This window comes from Hyla sarda, chromosome 3, assembly GCF_029499605.1.
Source record: "Hyla sarda isolate aHylSar1 chromosome 3, aHylSar1.hap1, whole genome shotgun sequence".
Taxonomy (NCBI): Eukaryota; Metazoa; Chordata; class Amphibia; order Anura; family Hylidae; genus Hyla; species Hyla sarda.
The window spans coordinates 280,694,999-280,716,733 of NC_079191.1; the positions used below are offsets into that span (position 1 = coordinate 280,694,999).

Sequence of the window (21,735 nt, forward strand, 5' to 3'; positions counted from 1 at the left end):
AAATAACTTTCAGGGGATCCTACCAGCAGCTGATTAGTACTGGAAGGATTAAGATTTTTTAATAGAAGTAATTTACAAATATGTTTAACCTTCTGGCACCAGTTGATTAATCTTTTTTTTTTCCAGTGGAGTACCCCTTTAAATATGTTGTAAGGGCACAAAGGGGACCTATCCAATATTAGGTAGATTTTATAGGTATGGCTTATCAGTATATATTAATAGTTTATGAACAATGATTACTGTACTGACACTGACTTTTATATGAGAGTAGAATACTGTTTAACACCCACCATTACATGGAGTAAATGAGGGACCTAAAACAATAACATTGTATTTTAAGGACCACTATAAATGCTTTACTGTAATCCCCGCCTGTAGGGGGGTTATTTTAGATTTGCTTTAAAGGAAAACTGTCACTTGTTTTCTCCCGCACTATCCACAGGTACTGGTGGATAGTGGGGGAGACGCTGATTAAAATGAGCCCTACCTTGTCCGAATCTGCGCCGCCGTTCTCCCGCAATTGTAGTTTTATTATCTGTTGAAATCTTCCTGTAACTGGCACGGGCGGGGCTTCGGCGCTTAACTGGCACTGACATCAGCACCGCTAATGAATATTCGTTCCCTCTCCCTCCAGTTCTCCCTCTCTTTGCCGCTCCTAACTGGGGGGGATGAATATTCATAAGCGGCGCTGACATCAGTGCCAGTTAAGCGCCGAAGCCCCGCCCGTGCCAGTTACAGGAAGATTTCAACAGATAATAAAACTACAATTGCGGGAGAACGGCGGCGCAGATCCGGACAAGGTAGGGCTCATTTAAATCAGCGTCTCCCGCAATATCCACCAGTACCTGTGGATAGTGCAGGAGAAAACGTGACAGTTTTCCTTTAAGGGTCTTTATTTTTTAAAGCCATCTTTGCTCTTACTGTGGTAAATAATAGTAGACTTTTCTGAGTAACTTTGTCCTTTCAAGTTTGTGACAAATGTTAGACCAACTAGATCATAGCAAACTATCTTACCTAAAAAGATTATCGTAATATTAAAGGACTGTCAGAATTTTTTCTCTGCTTACCCTTAGAAGCAGGTAGGGGGAGGTTACAGGAATATAAAAAATGCCACAGGGCACATCCATATACAGGTCTCCATGATCGGCCTTGGCACCTAAGCACTATTTTTTGGGCACTGTATATTCATTGTGTATTATTAGGGTACAATAGTTATTATTATTCAAGCTCTACAGTATTTATTTCTGTTATTTCATTTAAAAAATACCAGAACTTTATCATTACTGTGGACATTACCGTTACCAATACCAACAGATTTCATTCATTACTATTTTTTGTTGCTATATTCATTGGGATAATTTTTTAAACGTGTGATACTGACATCTTTTACAAACTGGATAACCACAGACGTGTGGCCTATTATTAATTTTATTAATTCTATTTTAAGCATTGTCATATTTTAGATATATTTTTATTTTTAATGTATTTTTGCCATTTTTGATTGAATATTGCCTCTATCTATTTGTGTTTCCACTGACCCACAAGGGCCCTGTGAGTCACGGTAAACATATTCAATTTTAACATCGTGTAAATTCATATATAAATATAAATAAATATATTTACCATATATTCTAGACCCTGAGCCTCAATTTCTATACTATTTATTTGCTATATTCGACACCGTGGGTATAGGTGCCATTTGAGTTGCTCGGGTCGCAGGTCACTAGTCTGATAAGAGCCTCTCCCAAAATTTTGTCTGTGCCATATATATGTCATCACAGGAATGTATCAGTATTCATAATTCATGTTTTACAGATGCTGTTGTTCCCTTACCAGTTGCTTACCAAAAGTGTCTATAGTCCAGCTCACTCCCTCAGCCCGTCGCGCCAGGACCGGCGTGGGCAGCACCGACTGGAAACAACGTACAAAGGCAAAGTGTCCAGCGCGAATGTCAGAAAGCAGGATGTTTATTCCAATAAAAGCTACAAAGACCAGGAGAACATGACAGGGGGATGCGTTTCGGTCCTAAGACTGGACCTTAGGTCCAGTCTTAGGACCGAAACGCGTCACCCTGTCATGTTCTCCTGGTCTTTGTAGCTTTTATTGGAATAAACATCCTGCTTTCTGACATTCGCGCTGGACACTTTGTCTTTGTTCGTTCTTACCATTTAATGATAACTTATATACAAATTAATGGGTGAAAGATAAATCTAGATTGTACATAGGTTATGGTAGCTGCACAAAATAAAGAACAAAAAGAAATATTCCTTTTCCAACAAATGGTGACCACCCAGCAGTCATTTTTGTAGGAAAAAAAATCACAATGTCAGTGCCAATCTATATGACAACAACATTGACAGCTCAGAAAAGAACAAACACAGGACTCAGCTACTGTTACTGCACAAAAAGCCTCTTTATCCTTCACCGTAAAACAGGCTGTATGTGTTGTCAGCCAATTGAAAGCCTTTACTGAAAATCTTCTTTTCATTCCAGTGTCATTGACTATGCAATGAATGTTTATTGTCAAAGATTGTTCTTATAAATAGAAATAGCAATTAGTTACAACAATCAGAAAGAAAACACTGCAATCTTTAATTATTGCAGCTTCAATTTAGCCTATAAAATCATAGAACAGAACATGAACAATTCAACAAAATACTGGGAAGGTAACAGAATATAGAATTACATTCACATCTACTAGAGACACTTTTATTGTAAGCTAATTTATCAATGGGTATGTTATACAAGTGAGGCAGGAAACGCAATGTAAATAGTGACCCCGGACAGATTTGAACCCAAGACCATAGTACTGCAACAGTGCACACTGCAAATGGTGCATGCACATCTACCGTATTTTTTACCGTATAAGACGCACTTTTTCTTCTCCAAAACTGGGGGGGAAAAGTCGGTGCGTCTTATACGGCGAATACACCCCTATCACAGCGGTCCCTGCTGCCATCAACGGCCGGGACCCGCGGCTAATACAGGACATCACCGGTGACATCGCGGTGATGCCCTGTATTAACCCTTCAGACGCGGCGATCAAAGCTGACCGCCGCGTCTGAAGGGAAAGTGACACTAAGGCTGGGTCCACACTACGTTTTGTCCCATACGGGAGCGCATACGGCAGGGGGGAGCCAAAACCTCGCGCTCCCGTATGTGACCATATGCGCTCCCGTATGACATTCACTTCAATGAGCCGACCGGAGTGAAACGTTCGGTCCGGTCGGCTCATTTTTGCGCCGTATGCGCTTTTACAACCGGACCTAAAACCGTGGTTGACCACGGTTTTAGGTCCGGTTGTAAAAGCGCATACGGCGCAAAAATGAGCCGACCGGACCGAACGTTTCACTCCGGTCGGCTCATTGAAATGAATGACATACGGGAGCGCATACGGTTACATACGGGAGCGCGAGCTTTTAGCTCCCTCCTGCCGTATGCGCTCCCGTATGGGACAAAACGTAGTGTGAACCCAGCCTTACCGGGCTGTTCAGTCGGGCTGTTCGGGACCGCCGCGATTTCACCGCGGCTGTCCCTAACAGCCCGACTGAATAGCCGGGTTAGTGCTTACAGGACACCGGGAGGGACCTTACCTGCCTCCTCGGTGTCTTCTCCGTTCAGGGATCCCCTGTATGGCCGGTGCTCTCCTTCCTCGTCGTCACATCGTCGCGTACGTGCGTCGGCGTGCGTGATGACGGCGACGGAGAGCGAAGATACCCGGCCGGCAGCAGAGACGTTCCGGAGCGACGGGGACACGGCGACAGCAATGGAACGACATCCAGGGCAGCGGTGACGGGTCCGGAGCGGAAACATATTACCTCCTATACAGTGGTCTTCAATCTGCGGACCTCCAGATGTTGCAAAACTACAACTCCCAGCATGCCCGGACAGCCAACGGCTGTCCAGGCATGCTGGGAGTTGTAGTTTTGCAACATCTGGAGGTCCGCAGGTTGAAGACCACTATTGGGTTCAAAATCTGAATTTTTTAGATTTTGCACCTATAAATTGGGTGCGTCTTATACGCCGGTGCGTCCTATAGGGCGAAAAATTGTTACTGGGTGAAGCTATATTCACACTATGAAATTTCGGTGCAGTAGCCCGCTTTTGTTTACAATGGGATTTTGCTGAACCATGCACACACTATTATGGACTCCGTCCAAAGAATGAACACATTCATTCTTTCAGCTGAAATCTGTGTGAAACTACATTGCCGTCAATGGTGACAGCACATGTCCCCCTGGCCCTAGCATTGATGGATCTCGGCCACACCCCCTGCAGATGGAATCTCCGCCCAGAATATCTCCTGAGATTCTGTAGTGGGAATGTACCCTGATTGTTCTTTGTGTTAGTTTGAGTAGGGTAGAGGAAAGTTTTGCACTGGTTAGAGGTCCACAGCTGCAGAGAGAAACTTTTGTCTTCCTGGCAAGGCACAGACACGTATAAGAAGTAATACCACACAGCACAAAAGTGAGCCCCTGGTGGCAACCTGGCAGACCACAACTTGGGGATGGAAGTATTAGAGTTTATGTGCCCTTAGAAATCAATAGACTCTCCGCATGATGCATTAATGTTCTATGCTCTTTAGAGAGACACCACTTGTTACTGCTCCCTGCTCTGGCTAGTATATAAAGTTTCCCTTACTTATTAAGAATTTCATATAATAGTTTTTTTTTTTTTTTTTTTAAACAAATACATAGTGGCCCTTATTTACTATTGCAAACCCGACATGTTTTGTCGGGTTGTGCGCCAGTTTCTGGCGCATTGCGCCTAAAATTCTGTCTGCACCAGAATATGCGTCAGAAATTCTGTCTGCGCCTGAATTTGCACCTGAAATTGCGCCTGAATTGAAAAAACCCCAACTAACTCTCCATTTTGGTAAGAAAACCTGAAAAAGGGGCGTGGCTATCAGGAAAAGGGGGCACGGTCACAGAAAAGGGGCGTGTTCCTGACATTTTCACAAAAAAAAAAAACAACATATTTACTAAGGTTTCCACATAAAATGTGGTGGATTTGAGCAGAGGAAAACCCTACAGATCAGAGCTGTTACATTAGTCCTGCAGGACCGGCCTCTGAATCATTCTTACCCTCCCTCCATCTCCTCCCCGGGACCGGACTGCTAGATGCTGGAGATGTAGGACCTGTGATGATGTCACCATCACATGTTGGGGGCGGAGCTTAGCTGTGGAGGAAAGATCGTGGTTGAAGGACCTGTGTGATGCTGTGGAGGAGGCGGGGCTGAGCTGGAGGAGAGGTCACATGTCATCCCAGTAAGGTAATTACATGGAAGGAGATTTGTTACAGTGTGTCACCACAGTAGTAGAGTAATTACATGAGGAGGAGGTTTGTTACAGTGTGTCACCACAGTAGTTAGGAGATTACATGAGGAGGAGGTTTGTTACAGTGTGTCACCCCATTAGTAAGGAGATTACATGAGGAGGAGGTTTGTTACAGTGTATCACCCCAGTAGTAAGGAGATTACATGTGGAGTAGGTTTGTTACAGTGTGTCACCCCAGTAGTAAGGGGATTATATGAGTAGAATGTTTGTTAAAGTGTGTCACCCCAGTAGTAAGGAGATTACATGAGGAGGAGGTTTGTTACAGTGTGTCACCCCAGTAGTAAGGAGATTACATGATGAGGGGGTTTGTTACAGTGTGTCACCCCAGTAGTAAGGAGATTACATGAGGAGGAGGTTTGTTACAGTGTGTCACCCCCGTAGTAAGGAGATTACATGTGGAGTAGGTTTGTTACAGTGTGTCACCCCAGTAGTAAGGGGATTACATGAGTAGAATGTTTGTTAAAGTGTGTCACCCCAGTAGTAAGGAGATTATATGAGGAGGAGGTTTGTTAAAGTGTGTCACCCCAGTAGTAAGGAGATTACATGAGAAGGAGGTTTGTTACAGTGTGTCACCCCAGTAGTAAGGAGATTACATGATGAGGGGGTTTGTTACAGTGTGTCACCACAGAAGTAAGGGGATTACATGAAGAGGATGCTTGTTACAGTGTGTCACCCCAGTAGTAATGAGATTACATGAGGAGGAGGTTTGTTACAGTGTGTCACCCCAGTAGTAAGGAGATTACATGAGGAGGGGGTTTGTTACAATGTGTCACCCCAGTAGTAAGGAGATGACATGAGGAGGGGGTCTGTTACAGTGTGTCACCACAGTAGTAAGGAGATTACATGAGGAGGAGGTTTGTTACAGTGTGTCACTCTTATACTCCGTAGGCAGCTGTATGCCTGTGGCCTGTAAGAATCCTTGAACCGTGCAGGATGTCAAGTTTTAGCTTGGACATTTACGTTTGTTTGTTTTTTGTGCAAACTGGAGGGGGGGGGGGTGTATTAGAAATCCTTTTTTTCCCAGGACTTGACCCCTGGTATTAACCCCTTTGTGTTCATGAGGCCAGGGCATGGTTTGTCTATGTAACCACCCGAAGGTAGTACCGCTAGTCTTAGGTTAGGCAGAAGCAATAAAGAGTCCAAGGCCAGGTTAAGGGTGACTGTAGCTTTTACTGAGGTAAGACAAGGTGTATACAGTCTATACAGTTCAGCCAGTATCCCAGAGAGGTGGCCAGTGACACAGAGAGACCTCACAGGCTTGCTGCGACTTGCAGTAGGTAGACTGACTATAATGCAGGCCACGGTGACTAGACAGTAGACTTGACTCGACTCACTTGATGATTGAATATTAGAAGACTTGAGCTTAATTGCAAATGACAGGTAGCTGCAGACTTTAGGCTTGAGGCCTCCAATGGCTGGACACAGCCACTGGGTCAGATGACAGGACTTGACCTCAGCAGGAAGAGAATCACAAGAGAAGAGCAAGATTGCAGCGCTCCCTATCTTATATAGGGGGGCTGTGCAAGGAGTTTATAGGTTACTTGGGAGGTCACCTGGTCACTGGTGTTCTCTGGGTAACAATACAATCATGTGGTACAAGTATAATCATGTGACAAACAATTGTAATGTCCCAGTACAGGACATGGTCCTGCACTGCAGTTAGGCCCTGTCAGGTTGAGTCCCTTGGTGACCTGGGGGCTCCCCTGCAGGGTCTCCCCTGCTGTTTCTATAATGCTATTTGTTCTACCTTATGTGTAATCAGTGTCCTGATGTATAGATAGCGCAGAGCACCTGTGAGAAGTTGTTTCAAGGACCTGTAAGTCTGTCACATGCTATGTTATGCTTTCACATAATTTGTTGTCACATGTTCTCCCAGAGAGCACCAGCTTAACCTATGACCCACAGCTTCACCAATGGGCTTTAGTCCAGCTCCCCACTATATAAAGGGGCGGCCGTTGCAATTCACTCTCTTCTCTTTTGAGATTCTGCCTGCTACTGAGCACAGCCAACCAGAGATCTCAGTGTTAGTTATCAGCTACCTGGAAGGCCACAAAGCTACAGTCATTCCAGTAAGTCAAAAGTCTATGTCTGCTGTCACTACAAGTAGTCAAGCCTCAAGATAATTGTCTGAAGTTTATTACAATTGTAATTGGTCCCAACAAGGCCTTCCTGACCACCTCTCTGGGAATCTGGCCTAGCTGTGAAGATAATACCATCTATCTTAGTAAAGCCTCCTTTAATCCAAAACTGGTTGTGGACTCTCCTTTCCTTAACTAGCCATTGAAATAGCAGAGATAGCTTTCGTGTGGTTCCGGTACCAAAAACCACTCCGGCTTCAGGAACACTAGGGGTTAATAACATCTTGCCCCCGAGGTTAATACCATTTGACCCCACCACCTACACCGCTACACCCGTGGTCCAGCCATACACCAGTGGTCCACCACACAATCATGTGACAAACAATAAAGGTCCTTTACTCTTTATGTAAAAACTTAAATTCACAGGGGGAGATACTGCAGGAGCCCCGGGGACAGACAAGGACTCAACCTGATGGGACAGAAGGACCATATCCCATGCTGGGACACCACAGATTGATACTATATAATACTGGCTTTACACAGCTGGATCTTGCTTCATCCAGGGATTAAGAGATAGGATAAACATCTGATTTGAACATTACATTAAGTTCCCTAGAAGAGATTGGTTGGATTATTAAAAGCTTCACTGCCGCCTGTTCTTATTGTCTGAATTTACTGCATAAGTCCAGTTATCTTCTGGCTGCATTTACTAAAACTATTCACATTGGATATTGGGATGCATATTACTTGCATTATTACATTGTAATATAGGACTAATCATGTAGCTGTTGTATTCTAGGCTGAAAGTATAGTATTTTATACTTATAGGTAAACCTGTGGAATGCAAACAGCTATTTTTATAGGAAACCAATCAGCAAAGGGACATTTCCTAATGCAAATAACTGTGCAAATCATTACAGATCTTCACATTATAGGACTATGGTTAAAAGAGGCTATCTAGCCAAGGTACTACAGCACAGTTCAATGCATCTGAATGCAACAATGCTTCACTACATTGAATTACTGTTACAAAAATCACAGCATTTGAAAATATGTCCTGCCTAGTAGATAATGTCAGTCAAGTATTGATGCCAATTCCTGAGGATAGGCCATTCGTTTTTAAAAGATGGACAACCATTTTAACCCCTTAATGACCCATGACGTACCGTTACGTCATGAGTCCGCGTCACAGCGGGTCGGGCCCGACCCGTGGCTAATAGTGCGTGGCATTGAACGCGGTTCCGCGCGCTATTAATCCTTTAGACACGGCGTTCAAAGTTGAACGCCGCGTCTAAAGTGAAAGCATGACGGTTAGCTCAGGGAGCTGTTCGGGATAGCCGCTGCGAAATCGCGGCATCCTGTACAGCTTACAGGACAGCAGGAGGGTCCCCTTACCTGTCTCCTCGCTGTCCGATCGCCGAATGACTGCTCAGTGCCTGAGATCCAGGCATGAGCAGTCAAGCGGCAGAATCATCGATCACTGGTTTCCTATGAGAAACCAGTGATCAATGTAAAAGATCAGTGTGTGCAGTGTTATAGGTCCCTATGGGAGCTATAACACTGCAAAAAAGAAAGTGAAAAAAAAGTGAATAAAGATCATTTAACATCTCCCCTAATAAAAGTTTGAATCACCCCCCTTTTCCCATAACAAAAAAAAAACACAGTGTAATTAAAAATAAACATATATGGTATCGCCGCGTGCGGCAATGTCCGAATTCTAAAAATATATCGTTAATTAAACCGTACGGTCAATGGCGTGCGCGCAAAAAAATTCCAAAGTCCAAAATAGGTTCCAAAGTCGATCAATAAGTCCTATTAATGCAAAAATGGTACCGCTAAAACCTTCAGATCACGGCGCCAAAAATGAGCCCTCATACCGCCCCATACCCGGAAAAATAAAAAAGTTATAGGGGTCAGAAGATGACAATTTTAAACATATTAATTTTCCTGCATGTAGTTATGATTTTTTCCAGAAGTACGACAAAATCAAACCTATATAAGTAGGATATCATTTTAATCGTAGGGATCTACAGAATAAAGATAAGGTGTCATTTTTACCGAAAAATTTACTATGTAGAAACGGAAGCCCCCAAAAGTTACAAAATATTGTCTAACAATGATTTTCTTTTCCATTTCGCCGTAGATTTTTGGGCACAATGACTGACGTCATTACAAAGTAGAATTGGTGGTGCAAAAAATAAGCCATCATATGGATTTTTAGGTGCAAAATTGAAAGAGTTATGATTTTTTAAAGGCAAGGAGGAAAAAACGAAAATGCAAAAACGGAAAAACCCTCGGTCCTTAAGGGGTTAAAGGTTTAGACTCACGGCCAATCCATGTACATGTCTTATGTAGTACTAGGAAGGGAAAGCTTTTCTTGTTTGGAAAACACTGTGCTTCATATCATTATGTGTTTAGCAAGAATGCCTTTCCTAGTTTGTCAAAAGAGCTAATTGCTCAACCTCTTGTCAACAAAGTCTACACCATTCTGCAATGGTATTTTGTTATCCAAAACTATTGAGCAAAATATCAATATATGCAGTAGTTGTATTAAGCATTATATATTAAATGCATTTTAATACGTCCAAGTCAGATATTTTATGGTGTCTATGAACTATGCTATTCCTAGGCTACCAGAGCACTCCCCTCAGTTTAGAGTGCTGTAAAGTCTATCCAATCATTCACTGTGTAAAACCATTGTTAAAGCTGACAAGGCTTCTGTATACACAGGTCATGATGACCATTACCCCCAGTTAGAATAGTCTTGGCTAATGGAAGAAGTTTAATAAATAATTGCAGCCTTCACATTTCCTAATTAAATTAAAATAAACATTTAGCCCAAACATCCCCTTCTTCTAATTGTTTGTATGTAATTGCTCCGGAGAGGTAAGATCAAGTAGGAGATAACTCGGCATGTTACCAATAAATGCTTCTTCTGGGAGCAATTTGACTTTACTTTAGTTAGATTACAATTGATTTATGCCTGTAAATGTGATGCATAAAATGGCTCCTATTTAGTAAGTGGTGGTGAGCGTATACTGTGCTCCACTAAAAGGTTGCCTAAGGTCATTTAGGACCCTATGTTTAGAAATGTAGGGCTATGAGCCTTATGTACACGGATTAAAATGAGAACATTACAGCAGTCTACTCTTTTATTTCTTTTTATCTGTTGTTTTAGATTAAATGACAGACTATACCTGCATGGGTTTTAGGTTATTTGACCTTTTCAAGGTAAATGCTTTTCTTTTACTAAGCAGGTGCTGAAAAGTATTATTAAGCAGCAGAACAGTGGCTTTATTAATAAAGATACTTAAGGGGTCATTTATCAAGACCTAAATTGACCTATACATTTGTGGAGTGGCATGACATAGTGTGCGCCACATTTATGATTCTACTTCTGCCAGTGTATATGGCTTTCTGCGCAGGTTAATCCAAAGTGGTTTCCTAGGCACAGTTCATGCACTTTCTATGATTTATGATCTGCATTTTTTGGAAAAGACACATAGCTTTGCACAATGGCCACTCCATCTGACCACTCCAATAGTCGGTATTTAAAAAAAGGTGCAGCCATCTTGATAAAGGCAGACCAGTGGTGCCTGGTGCACACTAGAGCGCCACACCGGTGACAAAGTGTGGGTTCTGGGAGTTACATTCGTATCAGCCCAACATTGATGTGCTAAATATTGATGGTTCCAGGGTTAAGAAAAATTCTAAAGGAACATTGATACTCCCAGAACACCTTTTTAGGCACTGCAGCTCAGGTTAAACTATGTATACAATGTAAAATGGTCCTTGCCTTTTAATTCTGCTGTATAATATAGTATGCACATGGATAGAATATCATGTTTTGGATATATAGGCTGTGCTAAAGGAAATGTATGGAATCTGTCAGTATTTAAATCCATTTTGGATGTGTGAGCTTGTTAGTTGGAAGTGAATAAGGTGTGAAGGGCAAATAAAGGTGATGATGGGATAATCTTGTATTAAAGCAATTATTTATTATGGCAAGAGATTCGACTATAATCCGTGAAATATTTGTTGTAATGACACAGATGATTTTAAGAGGTTAGTCTGAAGAATGTTATACACAGCAAGAGATGTTATGGAGGCAGCAATCAGAGAGTTATAAGGAAGGACGTTAGGTTGGTTATTAGTAGAAATTCAAGATGGAAATGGCTTAAAACATGATACAACAGAGTATGTGAAAGTGTTAAGTAACATACCAATGACTATCTGTAATGTAAGGAAACATAATAAATAGATTTATGGTGACTGTGCAATGTTATATCTAGAGAAGAAATGTAGAAGAAATGAAGGACATGATGTATTCACAAATAAATATAGCAGGTCTAGTTGTGGTAATTGAATCACTCTCACAAATAAAGATTAAAAGTAAAAGACAGCCGGAAGGCCATTGGTATTGTTACTGAAGAGACCCAGAGAGAGTTCATGGGATAAGGTGTAGAGGTATAGAAAATCATGTGTGCTTATTGTGTATTCAAGTGAAATACAAGAAAGGAAGAGCAGAAGTGGTCCAAGCACTAAATCCTTTAAATAAAAGGAGCTACGTGTCTCTATGGAAAGCATGCAGATCTGCAGGAATTAATGGTGATCCTTAAAATATCATTAGACAATTTAGGAACAAAAATTGTTCCTGCGGAATAAAGTGCTTGGCAACTGAATTGAATGAGGTTTGAAAGGTAGCTGGTAGAGAGATAGCAACTAAAGACGTAAATCACAACTCACCTACGGTATCTGTGTAAAGATAAATCCAGGGGTGTAGCTGAGGGGGTAGACTGGGTAATATGGTAGCACTCACCATGGTTTTCAGATACAGGGCTAGGACACTAAACATGAAGGAAAATCTAGTTATGATAAGGTAAATTGTCTGCTTTCTCGGTGTTAGAAAATATATACATGTAATTTCCCATTCACATTAGCTTAAAGAATTTTCAATGTTACCTGAAATATTTTAATCATTTCTTTTACCCACTGAAGTGCTGCCCCCTCAACACTGTTGCCCTAGACACAGACCCTTGAGTGCCTAATGGAAGATACAGCCCAGTTCACATGGAGCCTATATATTGTATACTTAATAATACTTTATGGCTGGTACTGCTGAGCACTAAATGGGGTTTACAATTCATTATCCCAGTAGGGGTTTCAAACATTGTGTTTTTTTTTTAGAAAGAATGGATGGCCACAGTATCTACACTTATCTTTGGGATCTAGAGCATGTACAGTTTATACAATGCTAAATTCATATATATATATATATATATATATATATATATATATATATATATTTTATATATATATATATATATATATTTATATATATATATATATATATTTATATATATATATATTTATATATATATATATATATATATATATATATATATATATATATATATACATATATATACACATAGTAAATTTGAGTAGCCATATTAGTCCAGTGATGCAGATGCAAATCATAAAATGTTGCAGTATCTTGTAATACCTTTTTTATTGTACTAATAGCATTTTGTAGAGACAAGCTTTCGGGATTCTTCTCTTTATCAAGTCCAAAGCAAATCTAAGCTCACAAGCAGAAGACATGGGTTACATCTCACAAATATGCAGGGGTTAAAACAATAGATGTGGAGAATTCACACTAAGATAGGCCATAAATTGTCCAGCTATAGGAACATAGACTAAATAGATAAGGATCTATGTAAATACTTTCTCTGCCAGTTGTCCCTATGAATTTCCATAGACTATATATAACAAAATGACTGTTAAATATTTAAATATATAATAATTAGGTTATTTTGCTGTCTTCTTTATCTAAAACAGCATTTTATGGACATCCTTAGTTCCTATCCTCCCTAGTGCTCACAATCTTTTTTCCTTGTGTTGGACCAACACAGACTAGGGCCAATTTGACACAAAGTGGATTTACAATATATTTTTGTAAGTATGGAGAGAAACCCATGTAAGCACACATAAACTCCATGTAGATGCAGCACTTGGTCGGATTTGATCCAAGGACCCCAAAAAACAGAGCTAACCACTGAGCCACTGTGTTGTGAAGGGTGAAAAGAAGACTCCTCTTGGAACCATAAAGGATATATTTAGCAGGTTTATTCTAAAAAGAAATGATTCTCACCAGTGATATATAAAGCACATCTTGAATGCTAGCTTTACAGTTATTTACAACAGTGTCAGCAATATTTCTGCCAGCTAGTTAAATAGAAACATAAGACACCAAAATTATATGCCAGAGAAATGTAAAACTGCCATTAGTTATTACACAATCATTTATGTATTCTTTCTTTATACTTTTCTTTTCCTGCTGCAGTTTGTAAACTGTTGTGTAAATTTTATTGCTATAAATAAAGACACTTTTTACAGATGACATGCATGTGTTTCTAAGCCAGTTTTATATTTCTCAGGTACATTCAATTTTAGTTTGTAAGACAAATAATAGAGTTTCCTCGCTGCTCTAAATCTACAACTCCTGGTGTCCAATTTTTTTAGACTTCTGAGGCTATACACAAATCACAGATTGGTTAACAGTGGCTAATATATTATGAGCAGTTTGTTGGCCGCTCGGGGCATAGGGCAACCCAAACCACCTTCCCTCAGGGTGCGTTAGCTGTGCAGCCTACAAGGGATCCAAAGACCTGGTGCCCTGGTGCAGGAGATCATAAGGCTGTTGGCACTGGGTGCCCCCAGCAAAAATAGGAGGATATGCAGTGTGATTGCCATTCATTTATATATTGTTTGCTTCAGTTGGCATAAAGGCAGCATCATTGAGGGCAACCATTGGGGGGGGGGGGGGGGCTGACTACTGTGTGAAGTAAAATATGGGGCTTATTACTGTGTGAGGTACTATTAGAAGGGTAACTAGTGGGGGCACTATAAGAAGGATAACCACTGGGCTAGGGCAATATTGGGGTGGTGACTGCTATGTGGGAGAACAAATTGGGAACCTGACATTGTGTGGAGGCACAATAAGAAAACTACTATTACTATGAGGGCGCAAATAGGGGTATTATCATCATTTGGGGCAATATAGATAGGGAGTTGTTATAGAGGTGAGAATGATGCTTTAAAAGTGAGTATATGATGTTTGGCATATCTCTGCAGAGATAAGTAATGGCTGGAAGTAATCATCATTGTGGTCTGAGCTGGATGAAGAAGAAAATATAAGAACAACACTATCTTCACTGTAATTCTAGGGTGGGAAGAGGGGGAGGCGGACTGACTACCCAATCACAGTAATCGCCAGGACATGACTGCTGTGATTGATCCCCTGGCCTGTCCCTGTGATCCACTGTGGCATTTTGCTGCATTGATCACAGAACTGGGCCCTGCAGATGGCACTCGGCAGCACTTTATAGATAGGATGTATGTATACATCCATTTGTGGGAATGTACCCACAGATAGTGTGCAAATGTCCAAGAGCGGAAATGGGTTAATTTAGTTAAAAACAATCCAGCAATTGATCTGCTAATACAGTGTACCAAATGTAGATTTACAGTGCCTTGCATACGTATTCCCCCTACTTGGACTCTTCCACATTTTTTCATGGTGTAATCATAGATTTACATTTATTTAATTGCAATTTTATTTAACCCCTTAAGGACCAAGCCCATTTTCACCTTAAGGACCAGGCCAATTTTATTTTTGCGTTTTCGTTTTTTCCTCCTCGCCTTCTAAAATCCATAACTCTTTTATATTTCCATCTACAGACTCATATAAGAGCTTGTTTTTTGCGTGACCAATTGTGCTTTGTAATGTAACCTCTCATTTTACCATAAAATGTACGGCGAACCCCCAAAAAAATTTTTTAGGGAGGACATTTAAATGGAAACCAAAATTTTGCACATATTGGAGGGTTTCGTTTTCACACTGTACAATTTACGGTAAAAATGATATGTGTTCTTTATTCTGTGGGTCAATATGATTAAAATGATATCCATGACTAGATACTTTTATATTTTTGTACGGCTTAAAAAAAAAACTTAAAACTTAAAACTTTTTGTACAAAATCGCTCTATTTTGACCACCTATAACTTTTTCATTTTTCCATATATAGGGCGGTATGGGGGCTCATTTTTTGCACCGTCATCTTTACTTTTTTTAGATACCACATTTGCATGTATAAAACTTTTATATAATTTTTTATAAATTTTTTTTATAAAATGTTACAAAAAAGCAGCATTTTTTGACTTTTTTATTTTCTAAATTTATGCCGTTCAGCGTAAGGGATAATTAACATTATATTTTGATATATCGGACATTTACGCATGCGGCAATACCAAATATGTTTATTAAAAAAACATTTACGCTTTTTGGGGGTAAAATGGAAAAAAATGACATTTTTCATTTTCATTGGGGGAGGGGATTTTTTAATTTTTTTTTACTCTTCATTTTTACATTTTTCAACTTTTTTTTACACTTTTTATGTCCCCATAGGGGACTATCTATAGTAATCCTTTGATTGCTAATACTGTGCAGTGCTATGCATAGGACACAGCACTGCTCAGTATTATCGGTGATCTTCTGTTCTGGTCTGCTTGATCTCAGACCAGAGCAGAAGACTCTAGGAGACGGCCGGAGCCAGGTGAGGAGACCTCTGACCGCCATGCTGGATGATCCGATGGGGCGTTCAAAGTACCGCAATGCCGCAGATGTCGTGATCTGTATTGATCACGGCATCTGAGGGGTTAATGGCGGACATCCGCGCGATCGCAGATGTCGGCCATTACGGGCGGGTCCCCGGCTGCTGCTAGCATCCGGAACCTGCTGTGTATGACGCGAGCACCGTTCCGATGCTCGCGGTCATACACAGGACGTAAATGTACGTCCTGGTGCGGGAAGTCCCGCCAAACCAGGATGTACATTTACATCCATGGTCATTAAGGGGTTAATAGACCAACACAAAAAAGTCCATAATTTGGAAGAGGAGAGGGGGAGGATAAAACACCTAACAAATATCTGGTGTTCACAAGTCACCTAATTAGTAAATAGGGTCTGCATCTGTCTGCAAGTAAATTTGCATCTGTCTGCAAGTAAATCTCAGTACAAATACAGCTGTTCTATAAAGACCACAGAGTTTTTAGAGAGCATTCCGGGAAAAAAAGCAGAATGAAGACCAAGGAGCTCACCAAATAGGTCAGGGTTGTGGAGTAGTAGAAAGCAGAGTTAAGTTATAATAAATATCCCAAGCTTTGAATCTCTAACGGAGCATCATAAAATCCATTATCAGGAAATTAAGAGAATATGGCAAACTAACCAAGATAAGGTCATCCACCCAAATTGAGAAGCAAGTAAGAGGTCTATGGTAACTTTGAAGGAGCTGCAAAGATCAACAGCAGAGGTGGAAGAATGTGTCCACAGGACAACTATTAGTAGTCTACTCCAAAAATATGGCCTTTATGGAAGAGTGGCAAGAAGAAAGCCACTGTTGAAAGTGTGTCACAAGAAATACTGTTTGGAGTTTGCCAAAAACCTTGTGAGAGACGCAGCAAACATGGAAGAAGCTACACTGGTCAGAGTATTTATGCAAAGCAGTATATAAGGAAGTCCATCTCCTGCATTCAGAAAACATTAAAAAAAAGGTAAAAAAAACTAAATATAAAAAATTCACAGCCAATAAAAATTCAAGAGTTGAAAAGTTGCAGTTTTCTTTACAGTTCCTTCCCCACAAATAATTTTTTTGCAGTTCACACATTTTTGGGTAAAATGAATGGTGCCATTACAAAGTGCAATTCTTCCCACAAAAAACAAGTACTATATGACTATTTAAATTGAATTAAATTGAATAAAATAAAATTTAAACGGTCTTTGTCCTAGTGGTGGTTAAAATTAAATACAATGGGCCTCATTTACTAAGAGTGTTGGGTTTTTACTAGTGTGAAATATTGTTTTAGACTTGCAGGATTCCTCTCTATTTACTATGGGGATCACAGATTTACAAGTGGGGAAAATTTCCTGACCAGCTTTATCTAGGTGGATATTTCCAGCCATTTCTCCACAGGATTTTCGGTGAATTCAATAGTAAATAGGGCGGGTTGTGAAACCACGCCCCTTTTTGGGCCGACCATGCCCCTTTGCGACAGACCACTCCCCTTTTTTGCTTTTCACAATGCAATGTCTCAGACAGTCTCAGACATACACTATGCACCAAAATAACTTGGAAAAACTCGACAAAAACTAGTGAGATTTAGTTTAGTAAATGAGGGCCAATTTGTTTTGTATTGCCACAGGACAACATTTTTAAAATTAGCTTATGATTAAATAATTTCACTCAATATTTTGGTCAGTATTTTAAGCCAAACCAGGAGTAGGTCCAAAATACAGAAAAAGGTGCAAATCTTTCCATTATAGTTTTTCTCTACGTTGGTTCCACACCTGGTTTTGGCTTAAAATACTGTGAACCCAGACTAAGTGTATTGATTTTAATATTCATAGTTTTATTTATTTATGACTTTAATTTAAATCTTAGCCCTCCCCTTTTAGTTTAAACTGCAATTGATTCTAATTGTCAAACTACAGTAAATAAATAAGCTCTATCATTCTGGAAAGCCTTGTCAATGATATTCATGTTTTTGGGATTTTCAATATACCTTGCCCAGTCTTGTGTACAGCCGTTTGCATTTTCATGCTCTAGTGCATGCAAGCCACCTCTGTTCTACACCCGACAAGCTGAGATGACAGATTCATAAAACATGGTTATAATTTACCATCATTAACAAGAAGATGTTATATCAATTACCCAGAAAAAAACACACCAAGTTAGACTCATATCTGTGGTTATTAAAAAAAGGCAGCAATCTTAAATTAGTTACTGGTTGTAAAATATTCAGTGCTGAAAATTATTCATAGTCATGCGGCATGCACAAGGCCTCCTATTCCACTTTGTGGTGTATTTGTTTAAGGGAAGTGAAAACACTATTACTGTCTTCCTAATAGAAGCAGACAATCAAACAAATCTTCATTTAAAACGCTCCTTCTGCTCATAAATCATAATGACATTTTGCAGTGCAGAAAAACATTACATTCTATAAAGCAAAGCTACATAGACAGTGGCACACCTTCAGCCTAAATAATGAAAATGGACACATCTAAAACTCTACTTATTTTTAGGTAGTGGATATTGATGATGCATTGTTAGATTAAATTGAAAGAATATTACAATTAGTGTTGAGCGGCACAGGCCATATTTGAATTCGCGAATATTTGCAAATATATGGACGAATATTCATTCAATATCATTCATTTTGCCACATAATCTAAAGCAGGAGTCTCAATTTGCGGGCCGCGGAACAAAATTTGTGGCCTGGGCACCCGGCAGGTGATTTCTTCAGGCCTTATGCCCTGCTTCAGGCAAGCAGCGCTAAATGCCGGAAGACTTCCCACATGTTGACACACACTGCTACTGTACCTATATATCCCTTCTGCAACCTATAATGAGCCTTCCTGGAGGGATGTGCACAATTGGTGACTTAATCGCATCCGCAGCGCAGGACTCCGGGACGCTGATGTCCTGCGGGGCACATGTGATGAGGTCACCTATACGCACGCATCCCTGCAAAGAAGGATCGTTTTAGGCTGCAGCAGGGATATGTAAGTACTGCAGCTGTGAAACTTTCCCTTAGCCTGGAACGTCACACAGCACTCCAGCCTATCACTGGCTGCAGCGATGTCCCACATCAGCTGGTGATAGGCTGAAGCACCGCGTGACGTTCCGGGCTAAAGAAAGTAGGAAGCCAACAGCCCGGCCAACCGATCAGCTGTAGCGTACCTCCGGGGGAACATAGTAAGTGAAAGTTTATTTTCACTTTTTTTGCAGACCAGGCAGGATAGAATAAGAATAGTCCATACCAGACTATTCCTTTAACTTGTCTAATTACTTGCCTAATAAGGGAGGACCTGCTTATCACCAGGGGCTAATCTATCTTCTTAGGGGGCATAATTGTTTAAATAGGAGCCCTACCTGCCGGGGGTAATATCTATCTGGGGGCCTGTACACCTATTGGGAACCCCTACCTGATCATCAGGTAGGGCTCCCCAGTAGGTAGACAGGCCCCCAGATAGACATTACCCCCATCAGTAATGGGGATCATATGTATCTGGGGCCTCTATACCTACTTGGGAACCCTACCTGATAGGGGTCATATCTATCTGGGGGCCTGTGTACCTACTAGGGAGCCCTACCAGATGGATTTCAAATCTATATGGGGCCTATGTACCTACTGGGGAGCCCTACCAGATGGGGGTCATATCTAAATGGGTTCTGTGTACCTACTGGGGAGCCCTACCTGATGGAGATCATATCTAACTGGGGGCATGATGGGGGCATTATATGTGAGGGGCGCATGATGGGGGCATTATATGTGAGGGGCGCATGATGGAGGCCTTATATGTGAGGGGTGCATGATGGGGGGGGCATTATATGTGAGGGGCGCATGATGGGGGCATTATATGTGAGGGGCGCATGATGGGGGCATTATATGTGAGGGGCGCATGATGGGGGCATTATATGTGAGGGGCGCATGCTGCCCAACCTCACCCAGCCTCTACCTCCAGTGGCCCCCAGATAACTTGAGTTTGAGACCCCTGATCTAAAGAGAGGCCAAAAAATGCCATAGGCATAGCATTGATCAGTGTTATCGTTGCTTCACTTATACAGGCTGCTGAGGCTGCACCTATTGATTAATCAGATGGATGAGGAGGTCCATCACTTGCCACAGTCCTGATGACGTGTAATGTCACATCACTCTACCACACCCCTTGAGGACATGTTTGGCCCATTGTGTGGTGATTAATGGGGTGGCGTGTGTAGTGTATCAACAGGCTGTTGTGCCTGAGATATATAGAGAGTATAAGGATAAGCAGCTTCCAGAGCCAAGTACTGGGCAATAAAAACCACAGATACAGGGTTACGGAAACTGCATTTACTAGAAGGTCTTGCAGGCAGATGGTACAGTCCATGCAATTAAACAACAAACTTTGGTAGTGCAATAATTGGGGGAAATTGCAGAAATGGATCACTGGGCACACTTGAACATGCAGCTATAGTACAGCTAATACGACTAAACTTGGCTGAACCTGACTTTCTGCTGACCTTGGAGACAACTAACACACACTTGGAGTACTTCATCCACAGAACAGACTTTTGGACTGAGGTGGCCAGAGGAATGTTACTCTTACTATCCTTGACTAGTGCTATGGGGCACTCAGGCACTTCTCGCCACAACTTGAAAGGACAGCAGGATGCTTGTGTTTTGCTGTAGTTGCTCGACACTTGACTTTTCCTCAGACTCTAATGACTTCTGTGATTTGGATGCTGCACTGAACTCTCCTCCACACCACACCTCTCTCCTCCTTCCCCAGGACCAGACTTTGCTCCTTCTCCTCTATTTCCCACACACTTGTCTAGACAGACCAGGGGGCTTAGGGCCTACCATCATTTGGCCACAGTGATCACATGACACCTCGGCAACCTTTCCCTTAAAGTCACAGTACACTTATTTACAATATGAATGACATACATTGGTATAAAACATGGGACATTAAACACAAAATTAAATAACAAGTTCTCTGGAGCTGTGGGCCAAAACATACACCTGAGGCAACATCTACCTGATAGGGCAGGCCAAAGTAGTATGTTCTGTACCGGGTCACCATCATCGCATTATAAGATTATGCTCCAGGCCATGTGAACGGCCTGTCACTTAATTTTGCATGTCATAAGCTTTCACGCTGGTGTAAGACAATATGCAAAATAAAAACACACAGCACACCAAATTTTGCATGTGTACACCAGTTGATAACCCCCCCTATATGTTTATGTTTGTATGCTTTCTCTTAAAGGGGTTATCCACATTTTTTTTCTTTTAAAGAAATATGCCGCTTTAGCTATGTCCCATATCAGTGATTGAGTGAGGGGAGTAGCAATGTGACGTATTGTCTACAGGAGCAGGATGTGTAGCATGGTGTGATAATGGATGCTGCATAGGAGCGAAAGAGGTAAGTAGAGGTCTTTTCATTTTATCCAACAGTTTGGGCACATTTCTTAACAATTTAGGAAAGATGGCTGTCCCTTTAATTATGTTAAGAAATTAGAGACTTTGAATAAAAACATCTACAATCAGACAGTAGAAAAAAGCAGAAATGTTTAAGTAAATGCATTTTATTATAAAAAAATATATATTAGGTGACGCATTCTGTTTATATAGGTTTTGATCAAATCTGTGCTTTGTATCTTAAAATGCATTATGAAAAGATGTAGAAGTGAATGTTACATGGCTGAGTGCTTATA

General features: G+C 41.0%; 1 long non-coding RNA gene across 1 annotated transcript in view; it reads right to left on the bottom strand.

Moving 5' to 3' along the window:
- Nucleotides 1-5,100, bottom strand: part of LOC130362378 (uncharacterized) — a 100,221-nt gene extending 95,121 nt beyond the window's left edge. Inside the window, exon 1 of the long non-coding RNA XR_008891385.1 lies at nucleotides 5,085-5,100. This is a non-coding gene — a long non-coding RNA (uncharacterized LOC130362378). The remainder of the gene's footprint in view (nucleotides 1-5,084) is intronic.
- Nucleotides 5,101-21,735: the final 16,635 nt, after the last annotated feature.